The sequence below is a fragment of the Hyperolius riggenbachi genome, chromosome 12 (assembly GCF_040937935.1).
Source record: "Hyperolius riggenbachi isolate aHypRig1 chromosome 12, aHypRig1.pri, whole genome shotgun sequence".
Taxonomy (NCBI): domain Eukaryota; kingdom Metazoa; phylum Chordata; class Amphibia; order Anura; family Hyperoliidae; genus Hyperolius; species Hyperolius riggenbachi.
In genome coordinates, this window is record NC_090657.1 from 98,507,540 (window position 1) to 98,516,914 (window position 9,375).

The following is a 9,375-nucleotide window of genomic DNA, read 5'->3' on the forward strand; positions in this document are numbered from 1 at the left end:
TGTCTTGTGTGTTTTTGAGATCGCATAAATGAGATTCAGGAAAGTGTGCACCACTACAGGACATCTATCCTGATAAAAATGTAAACACTGCTGTTGCAGATTTCTGACCTTGCCTGTAGTCAAGTTGATCTGCCGATATAAGGACTGCAGTATACTTGACTCTGGCCAGAGCAAGTATGTGGGCAATAACTGGCTATTGATGCATGACACCAGCATACATTTATTGGGGGCAGGGCTATTGGTTAATAATAATCGGTTAGAATAATGGGCTATTGGTGAATTTTTAAAACCCGATGCTGTCCTGGCTTTAAAGTGGATCTGAGATTAAAAAAGTAACTAACAAGTAACTTGTCTATATATCATATTTAAAGTTTAGATAGTTTACACAGCATATCTACAGTGGAGGAAATAATTATTTGACCCCTCACTGATTTTGTAAGTTTGTCCAATGACAAAGAAATGAAGTCTCAGAACAGTATCATTTCAATGGTAGGTTTATTTCTCTAATTGTCATCCGGGACAACCTGAGATCCGGTCCCGCCCAGGATCTGGGGAAACACACCAACAAGAAGTTTAAAAGCCCCCGCCCACCCTCCATCCTCAGTTCATCTGTGTTTCCGTGACGGAAACACCTAAAGGAAGCAAGCTCCCATTTGTTATTTTTCTTGTACTCACCAGAGGGTGAGTCTTTTTCCCAGAGGAGGCAGAGGACGGTGGCGAGGCGTACAGGAGGTAACGTTAGCCGCGGACCTCCTCAGATACATTTCAGCCAGGTATTTGGTCTCCGTGCGGAGTGTGGCCAGAATACCCTCCCTTCCTCCGTCAGACGCCGGCCCTGCAAGGCGCATCCAGTCTGACAGCCGATCCAGCCAATCCAGAGAGGCGTAAGTGACGCGGTGGAAGTAGTCACGCGGCTAGGGGAGGAGGCGGAATTCGGAGAGCCAGGAAGTTGAGTCAGCGTGTTCCTGGCGTCTCCACGAGTGCACCGCTAGCCAGAGAGGATGTCGCAACCGCAGCAGCAGACGACACAGCGGGAGGCAGATGCGGCGGCCAAATCCTCTTCCCAGGTGCAGCCATCCGGGTCTGGGGTGGCAAAGACTGAGCCCAAAGTTACTAAACCACCAAAATATAAAAGATGTGGTTTATGTAACACAAAAATTGCCCTAGAGACCCCTAGGAATATATGTCAGGCCTGCACTGACGCTATTGTGGTTTCAGAGACTTCTAATATTTTGAAGGGAGTAATGAAATCAGTAAATAAAAACATGCAGGAAACTTTGGACAAATTTAAAGAAAGTTTTGTGCCACCTGCTATGGATCCTCTTCCAGGTCCTTCCAATATTGCTCCCTCTCAACCTTCCATTATTCCCGACATTTTAGGGGTTGAAGAGGAAGATAGAGAGGAGGGGGAGGATTTATCAGAGAATATGTCACAGGAGGAAGGAGAGCAGCCTAGATCAGAGGGAGAGGAAACAGTTAAAACTCCCAGATTTTTTATTTTCTCCTGATGAGTCTTCTGAATTGCTTAAAGCTGTGTTACAGAGCAAATTAAGGAGGCAGTTCCTGAACTTACCCCTCAGGATCAGGTGTATTCAGGTCTGGGTCCGGCCACGGGCAGGGTATTTCCTATCCATAAAACTCTGCAGGAAATTATTACATCCCAGTGGCAAAATCCAGAGAGACCCTTGTTTATCCCAAAATCGGCAAAAAGAAAGTTCCCTTTTTCACAGTCAGAAATTGATAAATGGACTAAATGTCCTAAATTAGATGCGTCCCTATCCAAATATTCGGACTTATCCTTTGAGGATGCTGGAGTCCTTAAGGATGTGATGGATAAGAAAGTAGATTCACTTCTCAGGAAAGCATGGGAATCTGCTGCGTTTGGCTTCATCCCAGGTATTTCGGCCACCTGCATTTCCCGTAATCTTAGAATATGGATGGACAATTTGATTGAACAAATTTCTAAAGGAGTTCCACAAAAAAATTATGCAGCCTCTCTTCCAGTAGTTCTTAAGGCGGTAGCCTTTTTAGCCGACGCAGTTACAGAACTTATTCGTCTATCAGCCCGTACGACAGTACTTATTAATTCGCCTAGGAGAGCAGTGTGGTTGAAAACCTGGGAAGGACACCAGACATCCAAAAACAAATTATGTGCCATTCCATTCGAAGGTAATCTTTTTGGCACAGGTTTAGAGGAAGTACTTTCCCGGTCAGCCGAAAAGGGGAAACAATTCCCAAATAAGAAGAAAAGCTTTAAGGGTAAAAGGCCTTTTGTCCCTAAAAGACAAGAGCCAGAGCTAACCAAAAACAGGAATGTGCAGAGGAAATGGTTCTTTCCGAAGGGGAAAGGTAGAGGGGGATTCACTCTCGGGAGGACTGATTCCCCCCCCCCCCCCCCAAACCAGGTAAATGACTCTCTTCCAGTAGGGGGCAGACTTCTTTATTTTCGGTTAGAATGGGAGAAATTGAATCCCAATCCGTTTGTTTTTCAGATTATAAGTCAGGGTTATCGCCTGCAGTTTTCTGTCAAGCCCCCTCAGAGGAGATTTGTGAATCCAATTCCGAAAGATCTGGCGAAAGCCAGGGGTTTGGAATTGGAAATTCAGAGACTTCTAGAGAAAAGAGTGATTATTCATGTTCCCCAGGAAGAAGTATTCCAGGGATACTACTACCACGTATTTCTGGTAAAGAAAGCCAACGGGGAGTTCAGGTTTATTTTAAACCTGAAGTCTCTCAATCCATTTCTGACGTACAAGAAATTCAGGATGGAGAGTATATATTCAGTAAGGTCCCTATTGCAAGGCAAGGAATTTTTTGTCTCAATAGACCTTCAAGGCGCCTACCTGCACATTCCGATTTTTGCGGCACATCAAAAATTTGAGATTTGCAATCAGAGCTCCCTCCCACATTCGTCACTTTCAATTTCAGGCTCTTCCATTTGGAATAGCGTCAGCTTCGCGAGTATTCACCAAGGTGCTAGCAGAGGTGATGAAGGGATTAAGGCTTCAGGGAATTTCGATTGTCCCTTACCTGGACGATCTTTTGATATTTGCGGAGACAGAGGATCTAGTCAAATCCCACAGGGATATTGTGATCCACACACTGGGTCAGGTGGGCTGGATTGTGAATTACGCCAAGTCGTCTCTAAATCCGACCCAGGAAATTACTTTTCTAGGCTACAGAATAAATTCTTTAGAAAAGATCTTCCTGCCGACAGAAAAGATTGTAAAGATACAGTCAGAGATAAACATTTTGATCAGCCAAGAGACTTCGTCTCTCAGGCAGATTATGAGAGTGTTGGGTCTATTTTCAACAGCAATCCCGGCAGTCACTTGGGCCCAATCGCACGGGAGAGAGCTTCAGTCTCTCCTTCTTTCAAATTGGGACAGATGCAGGGAGTCCTTGGATCTACGAATTCTGATCCCAGACTCAGTCAAAATTGACTTAAGATGGTGGCTGAGCCGACAGAACTTGGAGAGGGGGAGATTCTGGAGGCAAAACGATCCAGTGAAGATTTTTACGGACGCAAGTTCTTGGGGCTGGGGAGCAACGGCATTGGGCAATCATGCCCAAGGAAGTTGGTCCCAGGCTATCAGCAGGAAGTCATCCAACTTCAGAGAGCTTCTGGCAGTTCAGAGAGCTCTTCTATTTTTTTCAGTCCCTAATAGAAGGGAATCACGTTCAGATCTCTTCGGACAATATCACGACGGTGGCGTATCTCTCAAAGCAGGGGGGTACGAGATCAAGCGAGCTCGTCTCTCTGCGCGAAGATTCTCGTATGGATAGAACCTCGGGTTCTATCGCTGTCGGCAGTCCACATAAGGGGGATCCTCAATGTGGAAGCGGACTTCTTGAGGAGTCAGGAGGTGAATCAGTCAGAATGGGAACGTCATCCAGAAGTTTTTCAACTGATAACAGAAAGATTCGGGATCCCGGAGATAGACCTCTTCGCATCCCCAAAGAACGCAAAAGTAGCAAATTTCTTCTCGCTACACAGATGCCAGAAGTCTCTGGGGTTGGATGTACTCAGTCTCCCATGGAAGTTCAAGCTTTGCTATGCTTTCCCTCCAACTCTGCTTCTTCCTCAGGTACTGGGAAAGCTTCAAAAAGAAAAAGTGAAATTGATTCTAATAGCTCCCCAATGGCCAAAAAGACCATGGTATGCAACAATGTTGAAGATGTCAGTGGAACCTCAATTTCCTCTGCCACTTCGTCCAGATCTTTTGATTCAGGGGCCGCTCTCGCACCCCAAGCCACAATTATTCAATCTGGCAGCCTGGATCCTGAAAGGGTAATTCTTAGGCAAAAAGGTCTTTCAGAGAAAGTGATCGAGACATTGATGAAATGCAGAAAGCCGATAACTCAGATTTACCGTAAGGTTTGGAAAGTTTATTTATCATGGTGTGATGCTCATAACAAGAACCATACGCTATCGAGCTCAGTTCTGGATTTCCTCCAGGACGGGTTTGACATGAAGCTGGCACCAAGTACTCTCAAGGTACAGTGTTCAGCTCTATCCATTCTGCTAGACAGGCATTTAGCTCAGGAAGAATTGTTTAGAAATTTCTTTAAAGCTTTACAGAGATCAACTCCGGTGAAGCAAAAGATTTTTCCACAATGGGATTTATCTCTAGTCCTGAATAGTCTTATGAAAAGCCCTTTTGAGCCCATTGAAGATATTGATATTACATTTTTGACGCTTAAAATAACTTTTCTCATTGCAATCACATCAGCTAGGCGCTTAGGTGACTTACAAGCTCTTTACATTAAAGATCCTTTCCTAATTATCTGTCCTGACAGTATTAGACTCAGGTTAGACCCGGCCTATCTGCCAAAAATGTCTTCAGAGTTCCATAGGTCTCAAGAAATTGTCCTTCCCTCTTTTCGTGCTAAACCTGCGGGGTCCAGAGAGGAGGGGTTCCATTGTTTAGACGTCAGATGTTCCTTACTAACCTATCTTGCCAGATCAAGAGAATTTAGGAAGTCTAGCAACCTGTTGGTTTTATTTGCAGGGAAGAATAGGGGCCAGCAGGCATCCAGACAAACCATCGCAAGATGGATTAGACAGATGATAGCTTTGGCCTATGAGGGTAGTGATTGTCCCTTACCTCCTAACATTAAAGCCCACTCAACCCGATCTTTATCCACATCATGGGCAGAAAGGGCAGGAGCTACCATTCAACAGATTTGTCAAGCGGCAACTTGGTCGAGTGCATCTACTTTCATCAAACACTACAGAGTGGATGTGTTACCTCAGCAGGATCAGTCGTTTGGCAGAAAGGTGCTCCAGGCAGTGGTCCCTCCCTAGGTGAGATGTTTGTCTTGTTAAGACTTCTTGCCTATCTCTCAGGTTGTCCCGGATGACAATTAGAGAAAGACTCCTATTAGACCTACCGGTAATGGAGTTTCTGATTGTCATCCGGGACAAACATCTATAACCCTTCCCTTCTCCTGTCTCGCACCTTTCTCTGTTAATTTCGGGAGCACAGGGTATTATCCTAATAGTCACCTTTTGGTGTCTAGTTTTTTTCCTTCATCTTGGTGTTTCTAGTCTATGTTTACTTTCAGACGCACTGAGGATGGAGGGTGGGTGGGGGCTTTTAAACTTCTTGTTGGTGTGTTTCCCCAGATCCTGGGCGGGACCGGATCTCAGGTTGTCCCGGATGACAATCAGAAACTCCATTACTGGTAGGTCTAATAGGAGTCTTTTAACAGTGGCAGATAGCACATCAAAAGGAAAATCGAAAAAAATAACCTTAAATAAAAGATAGCAACTGATTTGCATTTCATTGAGTGAAATAAGTTTTTGAACCCTCTAACAATAAAAGACTTAATACTTAGTGGAAAAACCCTTGTTTGCAAGCACAGAGGTCAAACATTTCTTGTAATTGATGACCAAGTTTGCACACATTTTAGGAGGAATGTTGGTCCACTCCTCCTTTGCAGATCATCTCTAAATCCCTAATGTTTCGAGGCTGTCTCTGTGCAACTCTGAGCTTGAGCTTCCTCCATAGGTTTTCTATTGGATTAAGGTCCGGAGACTGACTAGGCCACTCCATGACCTTAATGTGCTTCTTCTTGAGCCACTCCTTTGTTGCCTTTGCTGTATGTTTTGGGTCATTGTCGTGCTGGAACACCCATCCACGACCCATTTTCAGTTTCCTGGCAGAGGGAAGGAGGTTGTCGTTCAGGATTTCACGATACATGGCTCCGTCCATTTTCCCGTTAATGCGATTAAGTTGTCCTGTGTCCTTAGCAGAAAAACACCCCCAAAGCAAAATGTTTCCACCCCCATGCTTGACGGTGGGGACGGTGTTTTGGGGGTCATAGGCAGCATTTTTCTTCCTCCAAACACAGCGAGTTGAGTTAATGCCAAAGAGCTCTATTTTGGTCTCATCAGACCACAGCACCTTCTCCCAGTCACTCACAGAATAATTCAGGTGTTCATTGGCAAATTTCAGACGGGCCTGCACATGTGCCTTCTTGAGCAGGGGGACCTTGCGAGCCCTGCAGGATTTTAATCCATTGCGGTGTAATGTGTTTCCAATGGTTTTATTGGTGACTGTGGTCCCTGCTAATTTGAGGTCATTCACTAACTCCTCCCGTGTAGTTCTAGGATGCTTTTTCACCTTTCTCAGAACCATTGACACCCCACGAGGTGAGATCTTGCGTGGAGCCCCAGAGCGAGGTCAATTGATGGTCATTTTGTGCTCCTTCCATTTTCGAACAATCGCACCAACAGTTGTCACCTTCTCTCCCAGCTTCTTGCTAATGGTTTTGTAGCCCATTCCAGCCTTGTGCAGGTCTACAATTTTGTCTCTGACATCCTTGGACAGCTCTTTGGTCTTTCCCATGTTGGAGAGTTTGGAGTCTGCTTGATTGATTCTGTGGACAGGTGTCTTTTATACAGGTGACTAGTTAAGACAGGTGTCCTTAATGAGGGTGACTAATTGAGTAGAAGTGTCTAACCACTTTGTGGGAGCCATAACTCTTAATGGTTGGTAGGGGTTCAAAAACTTATTTCACTCAATAAAATGCATATCCGTTGCTATCTTTTATTTAAGGTTATTTTTTACGATTTTCCTTTAGATGTGCTATCTGCCACTGTTAAAATAAACCTACCATTGAAATGAAACTGCTCTGAGACTTTTCATTTCTTTGTCCTTGGACAAACTTACAAATTCAGTGAGGGGGTCAAATAATTATTTCCTCCACTGTAGCTGCAAACAGCTTCAACAGTTTGATTATTTATTTCTGTGATACAATGAGGACCAAATAGAGTAGTAGTGGAGCATGTCCTCAGCTATCGGTGATGTGCCTCGGTTGAACCAGCTGCACCAGGGTTCTCTTGTAGGTTAGTAGAGAAGGAACCGGCACCATCAATGTATTATATATGCTCTTTTATTAGCCGACAGCTATCATAACGACGTTTCAGGGCAACCGCCCCTTTATCAAGTTAAGCTGTTTGCCATCAAATGATCATAAAACACCTTTAATACAAAACATGGCTGCAACGCAACCAATCACAACACTTCTAACATCACCCAATCCTGCAGCCCGTCCTCAGAGCGGACCTAATGGGAAACTATGTTGGTTGCATTCAATTGGACCATTCAAATGTAGATCCTCCCCTTCATCTCACACTCACCCATTGCTGGGGGGCTATCGGGCACTGCCTTACCAGGAAGAGTATGGCCTCTCCCCCCGCGAGCTGCCAGTCCGGCGGACCTGATGGGGAACCGACCAGCATCACATGGGATAGGAGGAGCCACAGCTCCGCCTCTCATGTTGTCCTGGCAACGTCCAAGCGAGCGGCGACGTATCGCCGCACGCCATGACGGATGGAATGGGCGGTGCACGTAAGCCCCATCAGCCAATGACATGCGGATAGACATACTAGATGTATGCGACAAAACCTACGCTTAACATGCGTAGAACTCTACGTGTGGCTGGCATGGTTTGAAGACTTAGAAAAAACACGAGGAAGGAAGGGAGGGGAAAAAGGGAGAAGAAAGACAAGGGAAGGAGGGGAAAATATACATTAAATATTGGTTATCATAACATCTCCTAGGAGGAAACTCGCAGTAGAGGGGTTACTATTAAGGTCCCACTGTACAAAGATGGGGACATATTGCATAGCATCATGGTGACACAATAAGTGTACAGGAGGGTGTCAAACAGAGTGGCATATGGACCAACAACAAACAATAAGACAAATCAAATGAAAGGTAAGAGATCAAGTTTGCGGTTTAACCCACGAGGTTCCATAGTATCAAGTTTTTTAATCCAAAATGCCTCCCTGTATAACAGCCTCCTGACCCTATCTCCACCTCTCCTCAGGGGCGGGACAGTCTCAATGACCATGAATCTCAACTGGCTGACCTGATGGCCTGCCTGTTGAAAGTGAAAGGCTACAGCCTGGTCCGTCAAAGCTTCTCTAATTGCATGTTTATGTGAAGAAAGTCTTTTCTTAAGTTTTTGTGTAGTTTGGCCAATATATAAAAGGCCACAAGGGCATTTCAATGCATAAACAACAAACGATGAATCGCATGTAAAGCAATCCTTTATCTTAAATTTAGCCCCTGAATGTGGGTGCTGAATATATTGGCCCTTGATAACAGAGCTGCAATGTACGCAGTTCATACAAGGAAACGTACCTATACGATTAGACTTGTATCGGTGCGGACCAACTGGTCTCTCAAATTAGGCGCCCTTTTATACGAGATGATAGGTGGATGACAAAACTGTTGGATAGCAGGAAAACTTACTGTGAGTAAGTGCCAATGGCGTTTTATGATTCTAGCAGCATTTTCACTTTCGGTGTTATACATAGTAACAAAAGGTAACCTCTGACTGTTGTCCCTCTGTCTAACCTGGCCTTCACCACCCTCAACAACCCTATTGCGTGCTGTATGTACAACATCGGCTGGATAACCCCTATACAAAAATTTATCTCGCATTTCATCAAATCTCTGAGGTCTGACCTCATCCAACCCAACTATCCTATGTATTCTCTGAAATTGACCAATCGGCACAGACCTCCTGGTGGCCCACGGATGGAAACTCCCGAAATGTAGAAGGGAGTTTGCATCCGTGGGCTTAACATAGAGGTCGGTGACGAGTCTACCATCACGGACACTGACTAGTGTGTCCAAAAAACTAACCTGTTCAACAGAGGTGTGTAAAGTCAATTTGATCTCCCTACACCTATGTCTATCAACTCATCAACAAACTCAATAAGGGTTGAATGTGGCCCCGCCCAAATGCAAAATATATCATCAATGTATCGAAACCACCGCATATTGACTAAAAAGTGGATTAGGATAAACAAACATCTCATATACAGCCATATAGATATTTGCGTAGGACGGGGCC